Source organism: Phalangium opilio, unplaced genomic scaffold (genome assembly GCF_054372755.1).
Source record: "Phalangium opilio isolate 3A_F unplaced genomic scaffold, DU_Popi_V2 ptg000003l_1, whole genome shotgun sequence".
NCBI classification, from domain to species: Eukaryota; Metazoa; Arthropoda; class Arachnida; order Opiliones; family Phalangiidae; genus Phalangium; species Phalangium opilio.
In genome coordinates this window covers 35,506-47,958 of record NW_028324145.1, presented here as the reverse complement: position 1 = coordinate 47,958, position 12,453 = coordinate 35,506, and the positions used below count along the sequence as shown (strand labels likewise).

At 44.2% G+C, this 12,453-nt stretch overlaps 14 pseudogenes; all 14 read left to right on the top strand.

Annotated features, from left to right (window-relative positions):
• The first annotated feature begins 187 nt into the window (after positions 1-187).
• LOC149716611 (5S ribosomal RNA) lies at positions 188-306 on the top strand (annotated as a pseudogene).
• A 137-nt stretch (positions 307-443) lies between these two features.
• Positions 444-546, top strand: LOC149716610 (5S ribosomal RNA; annotated as a pseudogene).
• A 121-nt stretch (positions 547-667) lies between these two features.
• LOC149716609 (5S ribosomal RNA) lies at positions 668-786 on the top strand (annotated as a pseudogene).
• Positions 787-1,148: 362 nt separating this feature from the next.
• Positions 1,149-1,267, top strand: LOC149716608 (5S ribosomal RNA; annotated as a pseudogene).
• A 137-nt stretch (positions 1,268-1,404) lies between these two features.
• LOC149716607 (5S ribosomal RNA) lies at positions 1,405-1,523 on the top strand (annotated as a pseudogene).
• Positions 1,524-1,881: 358 nt separating this feature from the next.
• On the top strand, positions 1,882-2,000 carry LOC149716606 (5S ribosomal RNA; annotated as a pseudogene).
• Positions 2,001-2,138: 138 nt separating this feature from the next.
• LOC149716605 (5S ribosomal RNA) lies at positions 2,139-2,257 on the top strand (annotated as a pseudogene).
• Positions 2,258-2,617: 360 nt separating this feature from the next.
• LOC149716604 (5S ribosomal RNA) lies at positions 2,618-2,736 on the top strand (annotated as a pseudogene).
• A 137-nt stretch (positions 2,737-2,873) lies between these two features.
• LOC149716603 (5S ribosomal RNA) lies at positions 2,874-2,976 on the top strand (annotated as a pseudogene).
• A 122-nt stretch (positions 2,977-3,098) lies between these two features.
• Positions 3,099-3,217, top strand: LOC149716602 (5S ribosomal RNA; annotated as a pseudogene).
• A 362-nt stretch (positions 3,218-3,579) lies between these two features.
• On the top strand, positions 3,580-3,698 carry LOC149716601 (5S ribosomal RNA; annotated as a pseudogene).
• A 137-nt stretch (positions 3,699-3,835) lies between these two features.
• Positions 3,836-3,954, top strand: LOC149716600 (5S ribosomal RNA; annotated as a pseudogene).
• A 360-nt stretch (positions 3,955-4,314) lies between these two features.
• LOC149716599 (5S ribosomal RNA) lies at positions 4,315-4,433 on the top strand (annotated as a pseudogene).
• Positions 4,434-4,795: 362 nt separating this feature from the next.
• Positions 4,796-4,914, top strand: LOC149716598 (5S ribosomal RNA; annotated as a pseudogene).
• The last annotated feature ends 7,539 nt before the right edge of the window (positions 4,915-12,453 follow it).

Here is a 12,453-nt window from a genome sequence, read left to right as displayed (position 1 = left end):
CCGATCACCGAAGTTAAGCAGCGTCGAGCGCATACAGTACTTGGGAATACTGCGCGCCGTTTGTTTTTTCACTTTTGTTGCCTTTTTTAAATTCCACCAGATATGAAAAAAGCAAACATATCTTCTTTTTGTTATTGTTTTATAAAGATGAAGGTTAATTAAATTCAAATTATTCACTTGCACTCTCGGCAACGGCCATATCACGCTAAATACATCGGTTCTCGTCCGATAACCGAAGTTAAGCAGCGTCGAGCGCAGTCAGTACTTGGGAGGGCGACCACTTAGGAACACTGCTTGCCGTTAGCTTTTTCACTTTTTTTTCCTCTTTTAAATTCCAATAGATATGAAAAAAGCAAACATATTTTCTTTTTGTTATTGTTTGAAAAAGATGAAGGTTAATTTGTCTCACTTAATTTAAATTCGAATTATTAACTAGCACTCTCGGCAACGGCCATATCACGCTGAAAAGACCGGTTCACGTCCGATCACCGAAGTTAAGCAGCGTCGAGCGCATAGAGTACTTGGGAATACTGCGTGCCGTTGGCTTTTTCATTTTGTTTCCTCTTTCAAATTCCACCAGATATGAAAAAAGCAAACAAATCTTCTTTTAGTTATTGTTTTATAAAGATGAAAGTTAATTAAATTCAAATTATTAACTAGCACTCTTGGCAACGGCCATATCACGCTGAATACACCGGTTCTCGTCAGATAACCGAAGTTAAGCAGCGTCGAGCGCAGTCACTACTTGGGAGGGCGACCACTTAGGAACACTGCGTGCCGTTGGCTTTTTCACTTTTTTTTCCTCTTTTAAATTTTAATAGATATGAAAAAAGCAAACATGTTTTCTTTTTGTTATTGTTTTAAAATGATGAAGGTTAATTTGTCTCACTTAATTTAAATTCGAATTATTATCTAGCACTCTCGGCAACGGCCATATCACGCTGAGAACACCGGATCTCGTCCGATCGCCGACGTTAGCAGCGTCGAGCGCAGTCAGTACTTGGGAATACTGCGTGCCGTTTGCTTTTTTCACTTTTGTTTCCTCTTACAAATTCCACCAGATATGAAAAAAGCAAACAAATCTTCTTTTAGTTATTGTTTTATAAAGATGAAAGTTAATTAAATTCAAATTATTAACTAGCACCCTCGGCAACGGCCATATCACGCTGAATACACCGGTTCTCGTCAGATAACCGAAGTTAAGCAGCGTCGAGCGCAGTCACTACTTGGGAGGGCGACCACTTAGGAACACTGCGTGCCGTTGGCTTTTTCACTTTTTTTTCCTCTTTTAAATTTTAATAGATATGAAAAAAGCAAACATGTTTTCTTTTTGTTATTGTTTTAAAATGATGAAGGTTAGTTTGTCTCACTTAATTTAAATTCGAATTATTAACTAGCACTCTCGGCAACGGCCATATCACGCTGAATACACCGGTTCTCGTCCGATAACCGAAGTTAAGCAGCGTCGAGCGCAGTCAGTACTTGGGAGGGCGACCACTTAGGAACACTGCGTGCCGTTAGCTTTTTCACTTTTTTTTTCTTTTAAATTCCAATAGATATGAAAAAAGCAAACATATTTTCTTTTTGTTATTGTTTGAAAAAGATGAAGGTTAATTTGTCTCACTTAATTTAAATTCGAATTATTATCTAGCACTCTCGGCAACGGCCATATCACGCTGAGAACACCGGTTCTCGTCCGATCGCCGACGTTAGCAGCGTCGAGCGCAGTCAGTACTTGGGAATACTGCGTGCCGTTTGCTTTTTCACTTTTGTTTCCTCTTTCAAATTCCACCAGATATGAATAAAGCAAACATATCTTCTTTTTGTTATTGTTTTATAAAGATGAAAGTTAATTAAATTCAATTATTAACTAGCACTCTCGGCAACGGCCATATCACGCTGAATACACCGGTTCTCGTCAGATAACCGAAGTTAAGCAGCGTCGAGCGCAGTCATTACTTGGGAGGGAGACCACTTAGGAACACTGCGTGCCGTTGGCTTTTTCACTTTTTTTTCCTCTTTTAAATTTTAATAGATATGAAAAAAGCAAATATATTTTCTTTTTTGTTATTGTTTGAAAAAGATGAAGGTTAATTTGTCTCACTTAATTTAAATTCGAATTATTATCTAGCACTCTCGACAACGGCCATATCACGTTGAATACACCGGTTCTCGTCCGATAACCGAAGTTAAGCAGCGTCGAGCGCAGTCATTACTTGGGAGGGAGACCACTTAGGAACACTGCGTGCCGTTGGCTTTTTCACTTTTTTTTGCTCTTTTAAATTTTAATAGATATGTAAAAAGCAAACAGGTTTTCTTTTTGTTATTGTTTTAAAATGATGAAGGTTAATTTGTCTCACTTAATTTAAATCCGAATTATTAAATAGCACTCTCGGCAACGGCCATATCACGCTGAGAACACCGGTTCTCGTCCAATCGCCGACGTTAGCAGCGTCGAGCGCAGTCAGTACTTGGGAATACTGCGTGCCGTTTGCTTTTTCACTTTTGTTTCCTCTTTCAAATTCCACCAGATATGAAAAAGCAAACATATCTTCTTTTTGTTATTGTTTTATAAAGATGAAAGTTAATTAAATTCAATTTATTAACTAGCACTCTCGGCAACGGCCATATCACGCTGAATACACCGGTTCTCGTCCGATAACCGAAGTTAAGCAGCGTCGAGCGCGGTCATTACTTGGGAGGGAGACCACTTAGGAACACTGCGTGCCGATGGCTTTGTCACTTTTTTTTCCTCTTTTAAATTTTAATAGATATGTAAAAAGCAAACAGGTTTTCTTTTTGTTATTGTTTTAAAATGATGAAGGTTAATTTGTCTCACTTAATTTAAATTCGAATTATTAACTAGCACTCTCGGCAACGGCCATATCACGCTGAAAACACCGGTTCACGTCCGATCACCGAAGTTAAGCAGCGTCGAGCGCATACAGTACTTGGGAATACTGCGTGCCGTTGGCGTTTTCACTTTTGTTTCCTCTTTCAAATTCCACCAGATATGAAAAAAGCAAACTTATCTTCTTTTTGTTATTGTTTTATAAAGATGAAGGTTAATTAAATTCAAATTATTAACTTACACTCTCGGCAACGGCCATATCACGCTAAATACACCGGTTCTCGTCCGATAACCGAAGTTAAGCAGCGTCGAGCGCAGTCAGTACTTGGGAGGGCGACCACTTAGGAACACTGCTTGCCGTTAGCTTTTTCACTTTTTTTTCCTCTTTTAAATTCCAATAGATATGAAAAAAGCAAACATATTTTCTTTTTGTTATTGTTTGAAAAAGATGAAGGTTAATTTGTCTCACTTAATTTAAATTCGAATTATTATCTAGCACTCTCGGCAACGGCCATATCACGCTGAGAACACCGGATCTCGTCCGATCGCCGACGTTAGCAGCGTCGAGCGCAGTCAGTACTTGGGAATACTGCGTGCCGTTTGCTTTTTTCACTTTTGTTTCCTCTTTCAAATTCCACCAGATATGAAAAAAGCAAACAAATCTTCTTTTAGTTATTGTTTTATAAAGATGAAAGTTAATTAAATTCAAATTATTAACTAGCACTCTCGGCAACGGCCATATCACGCTGAATACACCGGTTCTCGTCAGATAACCGAAGTTAAGCAGCGTCGAGCGCAGTCACTACTTGGGAGGGAGACCACTTAGGAACACTGCGTGCCGCTGGCTTTTTCACTTTTTTTTCCTCTTTTAAATTTTAATAGATATGAAAAAAGCAAACATGTTTTCTTTTTGTTATTGTTTTAAAATGATGAAGGTTAATTTGTCTCACTTAATTTAAATTCGAATTATTAACTAGCACTCTCGGCAACGGCCATATCACGCTGAATACACCGGTTCTCGTCCGATAACCGAAGTTAAGCAGCGTCGAGCGCAGTCAGTACTAGGGAGGGCTACCATTTAGGAACACTGCGTGCCGTTAGCATTTTCACTTTTTTTTTCTCTTTTAAATTCCTATAGATATGAAAAAAGCAAACATATTTTCTTTTTGTTATTGTTTGAAAAAGATGAAGGTTAATTTGTCTCACTTAATTTAAATTCGAATTATTATCTAGCACTCTCGGCAACGGCCATATCACGCTGAGAACACCGGTTCTCGTCCGATCGCCGACGTTAGCAGCGTCGAGCGCAGTCAGTACTTGGGAATACTGCGTGCCGTTTGCTTTTTCACTTTTGTTTCCTCTTTCAAATTCCACCAGATATGAAAAAAGCAAACATATCTTCTTTTTGTTATTGTTTTATAAAGATGAAAGTTAATTAAATTCAATTATTAACTAGCACTCTCGGCAACGGCCATATCACGCTGAATACACCGATTCTCGTCCGATAACCGAAGTTAAGCAGCGTCGAGCGCAGTCATTACTTGGGAGGGAGACCACTTAGGAACACTGCGTGCCGTTGGCTTTTTTCACTTTTTTTCCTCTTTTAAATTTTAATAGATATGAAAAAAGCAAACACGTTTTCTTTTTGTTATTGTTTTAAAATGATGAAGGTTAATTTGTCTCACTTAATTTAAATTCGAATTATTAACTAGCACTCTCGGCAACGGCCATATCACGCTGAAAACACCGGTTCACGTCCGATCACCGAAGTAAAGCAGCGTCGAGCGCATACAGTACTTGGGAATACTGCGTGCCGTTTGCTTTTTCACTTTTGTTTCCTCTTTTAAATTCCACCAGATATGAAAAAAGCAAACATATCTTCTTTTTGTTATTGTTTTATAAAGATGAAGGTTAATTAAATTCAAATTATTAACTAGCTCTCTCGGCAACGGCCATATCACGCTGAATACACCGGTTCTCGTCCGATAACCGAAGTTAAGCCGCGTCGAGCGCAGTCAGTACTTGGGAGGGCGACCACTTAGGAACACTACGTGCCGTTAACTTTTTCACTTTTTTTTCCTCTTTTAAATTCCAATAGATATGAAAAAAGCAAACATATTTTCTTTTTTGTTATTGTTTGAAAAAGATGAAGGTTAATTTGTCTCACTTAATTTATATTCGAATTATTATCTAGCACTCTCGGCAACGGCCATATCACGCTGAATACACCGGTTCTCGTCCGATAACCGAAGTTAAGCAGCGTCGAGCGCAGTCATTACAAACCACCAACCTTTCTGTTAACAGCCGAACGCGCTAACGATTGCGCCACGGAAGCCCCAAAATTAAATGGTCGTCCGGGTTTGGGGAAAAACCTGGACTTTTTACGTCACATCTGAGACGTCACAACACCGCTCCCGGATGGGCTCGAACCACCAACCTATTGGTTAACAGCCGAACGCGCTAACCATTGAGCCACGGAAGCTCAGAAATTAAATGGTTTTCACGTATTGCGGAAAGGTTTTGACTTTTTACGCTACATCTGAGACCCCACAACACCTCTCTCGGGTGGAATCGAACCTTCAACCTTTCGATTAACAGCTGAACGCGCTAATCATTGCGCCACGGAAGCCCAAAAATTAAATGGTCGTCAGGTATTGTGGAAAAAGATTGGCTTTCTACGTTACGTTTGAGATCCCACAACACCGCGCCCGGGTGGGCTCGAACCACCAACCTATTGGTTAACAGCCGAACGCCCTAACCATTGCGCCACGGAAGCCCAAAAATTAAATGATCGTCAGGTATTGTGGAAAAACTTTGGCTTTCTACGTTACATTTGAGATCCCACAACGCCGCTCCCGGGTGGGCTCGAACCACTAACCTATTGGTTAACAGCCGAACGCGCTAACCATTGAGCCACGGAGGCTCAGAAATTAAATGGTTGTCACTTATTGTGGAAACGTTTTGACTTTTAACGCTACATCGGAGACCCCACAACACCTCTCCTGGGTGGGCTCGAACCACCAACCTTTCGGTTAACAGCCGAACGCGCTAACCATTGCGCCATGGAAGCCCAAAAATTAAATGTTCGTCAGGTATTGTGGAAAAACCTTGACTTTTTACGTCACATCTGAGACCTCACAACACCGCTCCCGGATGGGCTCGAACCACCAACCTATTTGTTAACAGCCGAACGCGCTAACCATTGAGCCACGGAAGCTCAGAAATTAAATGGTCGTCACGTATTGTGGAAAAACTTTGGCTTTCTACGTTACGTTTGAGATCCCACAACGCCGCTCCCGGGTGGGCTCGAACCACTAACCAATTTGTTAACAGCCGAACGCGCTAACCATTGAGCCACGGAAGCCCAAAAATTAAATGGTCGTCAGGTATTTTGGAAAAACTTTGGCTTTCTACGTCTCAGATGTGACGTAGAAAGCCAAAGTTTTTCCAAAATACCTGACGACCATTTAATTTTTGGGCTTCCGTGGCTCAATGGTTAGCGCGTTCGGCTGTTAACAAATTGGTTAGTGGTTCGAGCCCACCCGGGAGCGGCGTTGTGGGATCTCAAACGTAACGTAGAAAGCCAAAGTTTTTCCACAATACGTGACGACCATTTAATTTCTGAGCTTCCGTGGCTCAATGGTTAGCGCGTTCGGCTGTTAACAAATAGGTTGGTGGTTCGAGCCCATCCGGGAGCGGTGTTGTGAGGTTACCATTTAATTTTTGGGCCTCCGTGGCGCAATGGTCAGCGCGTTCAGCTGTTAACCGAAAGGTTGGTGGTTCGAGCCCATCCGGGAGCGGTGTTGTGACGTCTCAGATGTAACGTAAAATGTCAGAGTTTTTCCACAGTACCTGACGAACATTTAATTTTTGGGCTTCCGTGGCGCAATTATTAGCGCGTTCAACTGTTAATCGAAAGGTTGGTGGTTCAAGCCCACCCGGAAGAGGTGTTGTGGGGTCTCAGATGTAGTGTAAAAAGTCAAAACCTATCCACAATACGTGACAACCATTTAATTTCTGAGCTTCCGTGGCTCAATGGTTAGCGCGTTCGGCTGTTAACCAATAGGTTGGTGGTTCGAGCCCACCCGGGACCGGTGGTGTGGGATCTCAAATGTAACGTAGAAAGACAAAGTTTTGCCACAATACCTGACGACCATTAAATTTTTGGGCTTCCTTGGCTCAAAGGTTAGCGCGTTCGGCTGTTAACGAATAGGTGTGTGGTTCGAGCCCATCCGGGAGCGGTGTTGTGACGTCTCAGATGTGACGTAAAAAGTCAAGGTTTTTTCCACAGCACCTGACAACCATTTAATTTTTGGGCTTCCATGGCGCAATGGTTAGCGCGTTCGGCTGTTAACCGAAAGGTTGGTGGTTCGAGCCCACCCGGGAGAGGTGTTGTGGGGTCTCCGATGTAGCGTTAAAAGTCAAAACGTTTCCACAATACGTGACAACCATTTAATTTCTGAGCCTCCGTGGCTCAATGGTTAGCGCGTTCGGCTGTTAACCAATAGGTTAGTGGTTCGAGCCCACCCGGGAGCGGCGTTGTGGGATCTCAAATGTAACGTAGAAAGCCAAAGTTTTTCCACAATACCTGACGATCATTTAATTTTTGGGCTTCCGTGGCGCAATGGTTAGGGCGTTCGGCTGTTAACCAATAGGTTGGTGGTTCGAGCCCACCCGGGCGCGGTGTTGTGGGATCTCAAACGTAACGTAGAAAGCCAATGTTTTTCCACAATACCTGACGACCATTTAATTTTTGGGCTTCCGTGGCGCAATGATTAGCGCGTTCAGCTGTTAATCGAAAGGTTGAAGGTTCGATTCCACCCGAGAGAGGTGTTGTGGGGTCTCAGATGTAGCGTAAAAAGTCAAAACCTTTCCGCAATACGTGAAAACCATTTAATTTCTGAGCTTCCGTGGCTCAATGGTTAGCGCGTTCGGCTGTTAACCAATAGGTTGGTGGTTCGAGCCCATCCGGGAGCGGTGTTGTGACGTCTCAGATGTGACGTAAAAAGTCCAGGTTTTTCCCCAAACCCGGACGACCATTTAATTTTGGGGCTTCCGTGGCGCAATCGTTAGCGCGTTCGGCTGTTAACAGAAAGGTTGGTGGTTCGAGCACACCCGGGAGCGGTGCTATGAGGTCTCAGATGTTACGTAAAAAGTCCAGGTTTTTCCACAATACCGGACGACCATTTAATTTTTGGGCTTCCGTGGCGCAATGGTTAGCGCGTTCAGCTGCTATTCAAAAGACTGGTGGTTTGAGCCCTTCCGGGAGCGGTGTTGTGACGTCTCAGATGTAACATAAAATGTCAGAGTTTTTCCACAATACCTGACGAATATTGAACTTTCGGGCTTCCGTGGCGCAATGGTTAGCGCGTTCGGCTGTTAACCAATAGGTTGGTGGTTCGAGCCCATCCGGGAGCGGTGTTGTGAGGTCTCAGAAGTGACGTAAAAAGTCAAGGTTTTTACACAATACGTGACGAGCATTTAATTTTTGGGCTTCCGTGGCGCAATGGTTAGCGCGTTCAGCAGTTAACAAATAGGTTAGTGGTTCGAGCCCACCCGGGAGCGGCGTTGTGGGATCTCAAACGTAACGTAGAAAGCCAAAGTTTTTCCACAATACCTGACGACCATTTAATTTTTGGGCTTCCGTGGCGCAATGGTTAACGCGTTCGGGTGTTAACAAATAGGTTGGTGGTTCGAGCCCGCCCGGGAGCTGTGTTGTGGGATCTCAAATGTAACGTAGAAAGCCAAAGTTTTTCCACAATACGTGACAACCATTTAATTTCTGAGCTTCCGTGGCTGAATGGTGAGCGTTCAGCTTTTAACCAATAGGGTGGTGGTTCGAGCCCACCCGGGAGCGGTGTTGTGGGATCTCAAATGTAACGTAGAAAGACAAAGTTTTTCCACAATACCTGACGACCATTTATTTTTTGGGCTTCCTTGGCGCCATGGTTAGCGCGTTCGGCTGTTAACCGAAAGGTTGGTGGTTCGAGCCCAACCGAGAGAGGTGTTGTAGGGTCTCAGATGTAACGTAATAAGTCATAACTTATCCACAACACCTGACAACCATTTAATCTCTGAGCTTCCGTGGCTCAATGGTTAGCGCGTTCGGCTGTTAACCAATAGGTTGGTGGTTCGAGCCCACCCGGGAGCGGCGTTGTGGGATCTCAAACGTAACGTAGAAAGCCAAAGTTTTTCCACAATACCTCACGACCATTTAATTTTTGGGCTTCCGTGGCGCAATGGTTAACGCGTTCGGCTGTTAACCAATAGGTTGGTGGTTCGAGCCCACCCGGGAGCGGTGTTGTGGGATCTCAAATGTAACGTAGAAAGCCAAAGTTTTTCCACAATACGTGACGACCATTTAATTTCTGAGCTTCCGTGGCTCAATGGTTAGCGCGTTCGGCTGTTAACCAATAGGTTGGTGGTTCGAGCCCATCCGGGAGCGGTGTTGTGAGGTCTCAGAAGTGACGTAAAAAGTCAAGGTTTTTCCACAATACCTGACGAACATTTAATTTTTGGGCTTCCATGGCGCAATGGTTAGCGCGTTCGGCTGTTAACCAAAAGGTTGGTGGTTCGAGCCCAACCGGGAGAGGTGTTGTGGGGTCTCAGATGTAGCGTAAAAAGTCAAAACTTTTCCACAATACGTGACAACCATTTAATTTCTGAGCTTCCGTGGCTGAATGGTTAGCGCGTTCAGCTTTTAACCAATAGGGTGGTGGTTCGAGCCCACCCGGGATCGGTGTTGTGGGATCTCAAATGTAACGTAGAAAGACAAAGTTTTTCCACAATACCTGACGACCATTTATTTTTTGGGCTTCCTTGGCGCAATGGTTAGCGCGTTCGGCTGTTAACCGAAAGGTTGGTGGTTCGAGCCCAACCGTGAGAGGTGTTGTAGGGTCTCAGATGTAACGTAATAAGTCATAACTTATCCACAATACCTGACAACAATTTAATCTCTGAGCTTCCGTGGCTCAATGGTTAGCGCGTTCGGCTGTTAACCAATAGGTTGGTGGTTCGAGCCCATCCGGGAGCGGTGATGTGAGGTCTCAGATGTAACGTAAAATGTCAGAGTTTTTCCACAATACCTGACGAACATTTAATTTTTGGGCTTCCGTGGCGCAATGGTTAGCGCGTTCGGCTGTTAACCAATAGGTTGGTTGTTCGAGCCCATCCGGGAGCGGTGTTGTGAGGTCTCAGATGTGACGTAAAAAGTCAAGGTTTTTACACAATACCTGACGAGCATTTAACTTTTGGGCTTCCGTGGCGCAATGGTTAGCGCGTTCGGCTGTTAACCAATAGGTTGGTTGTTCGAGCCCATCCGGGAGCGGTGTTGTGAGGTCTCAGATGTGACGCAAAAAGTCAAGGTTTTTACACAATACCTGACGAGCATTTAATTTTTGGGCTTCCGTGGCTCAATGGTTAGCGCGTTCGGCTCTTAACCTAAAGGTTGGTGGTTCGTGCCCATCCGGGAGCGGTGTTGTGGCGTCTCAGATGTAACGTAAAATGTCAGAGTTTTTCCACAATACCTGACGAACATTTAATTTTTGGGCTTCCTTGGCGCAATTATTAGCGCGTTCAACTGGAAATCGAAAGGCTGGTGGTTCAAGCCCACCCGGAAGAGGTGTTGTGGGGTCTCAGATGTAGCGTAAAAAGTCAAAACTTATCCACAATACGTGACAACCATTTAATTTCTGAGATTCCGTGGCTCAATGGTTAGCGCGTTCGGCTGTTAACCAATAGGTTGGTGGTTCGAGCCCACCCGGGAGCGGTGGTGTGGGATCTCAAATGTAACGTAGAAAGCCAAAGTTTTGCCACAATACCTGACGACCATTAAATTTTTGGGCTTCCTTGGCGCAATTGTTAGTGCGTTCGGCTGTTAACCGAAAGGTTGGTGGTTCGTGCCCAACCGGAAGAGGTGTTGTAGGGTCTCAGATGTAACGTAAAAAGTCATAACTTATCTACAATACCTGACAACCATTTAATTTGTGAGCTTCCGTGGCTCAAAGGTTAGCGCGTTCGGCTGTTAACCAATAGGTTGGTGGTTCGAGCCCACCCGGGAGCGGTATTGTGACGTCTCAGATGTGACGTTAAAAGTCAAGGTTTTTCCAAAATACCTGACGACCATTTAATTTTTGGGCTTCCGTGGCGCAATGGTTAGCGCGTTCAGCTGCTATTCAAAAGACTGGTGGTTTGAGCTCTCCCGGGAGCGGTGTTGTGACGTCTCAAATGTAACATAAAATGTCAGAGTTTTTCCACAATACCTGTCGAACAGTGAATTTTTGGGCTTCCGTGGCGCAATGGTTAGCGCGTTCAGCTGTTAATCGAAAGGTTGGTGGTACGAGCCCACCCGGGAGAGGTGTTGTGGGGTCTCAGATGTAGCGTAAAAAGTCAAAACTTTTCCACAATACGTGACAACCATTTTATTTCTGGGCTTCCGTGGCTCAATGATTAGTGCGTTCGGCTGTTAACCGAAAGGTTGGTGGTTCGTGCCCAACCGGAAGAGGTGTTGTAGGGTCTCAGATGTAACGTAAAAAGTCATAACTTATCTACAATACCTGACAACCATTTAATTTGTGAGCTTCCGTGGCTCAAAGGTTAGCGCGTTCGGCTGTTAACCAATAGGTGTGTGGTTCGAGCCCATCCGGGAGCGGTGTTGTGACGTCTCAGATGTGATGTAAAAAGTCAAGGTTTTTTCCACAACACCTGACGACCATTTAAATTTTGGGATTCCGTGGCGCAATGGTTAGCGCGTTCGGCTGTTAACCAATAAGTAGGTGGTTCGAGCCCATCCGGGAGCAGTGTTGTGAGGTCTCAGATGTAACGTAAAATGTCAGAGTTTTTCCACAATACCTGACGAACATTTAATTTTTGGGCTTCCGTGGCGCAATGATTAGCGCGTTCAGCTGTTAATCGAAAGGTTGAAGGTTCGAGCCCACCCGGGAGAGGTGTTGTAGGGTCTCAGATGTAACGTAAAAAGTCTTAACTTATCTACAATACCTGACAACCATTTAATTTCTGAGCTTCCGTGGCTCAAAGGTTAGCGCGTTCGGCTGTTAACCAATAGGTGTGTGGTTCGAGCCCATCCGGGAGCGGTGTTGTGACGTCTCAGATGTAACGTAAAATGTCAGAGTTTTTCCACAATACCTGACGAACATTTAATTTTTGGGCTTCCTTGGCGCAATTATTAGCGCGTTCAACTGTTAATCGAAAGGCTGGTGGTTCAAGCGCACCCGGAAGAGGTGTTGTGGGGTCTCAGATGTAGCGTAAAAAGTCAAAACTTATCCACAATACGTGACAACCATTTAATTTCTGAGCTTCCGTGGCTCAATGGTTAGCGCGTTCGGCTGTTAACCAATAGGTTGGTGGTTCGAGCCCACCCGGGACCGGTGGTGTGGGATCTCAAATGTAACGTAGAAAGACAAAGTTTTGCCACAATACCTGACGACCATTAAATTTTTGGGCTTCCTTGGCTCAAAGGTTAGCGCGTTCGGCTGTTAACGAATAGGTGTGTGGTTCGAGCCCATCCGGGAGCGGTGTTGTGACGTCTCAGATGTGACGTAAAAAGTCAAGGTTTTTTCCACAGCACCTGACGACCATTCAAT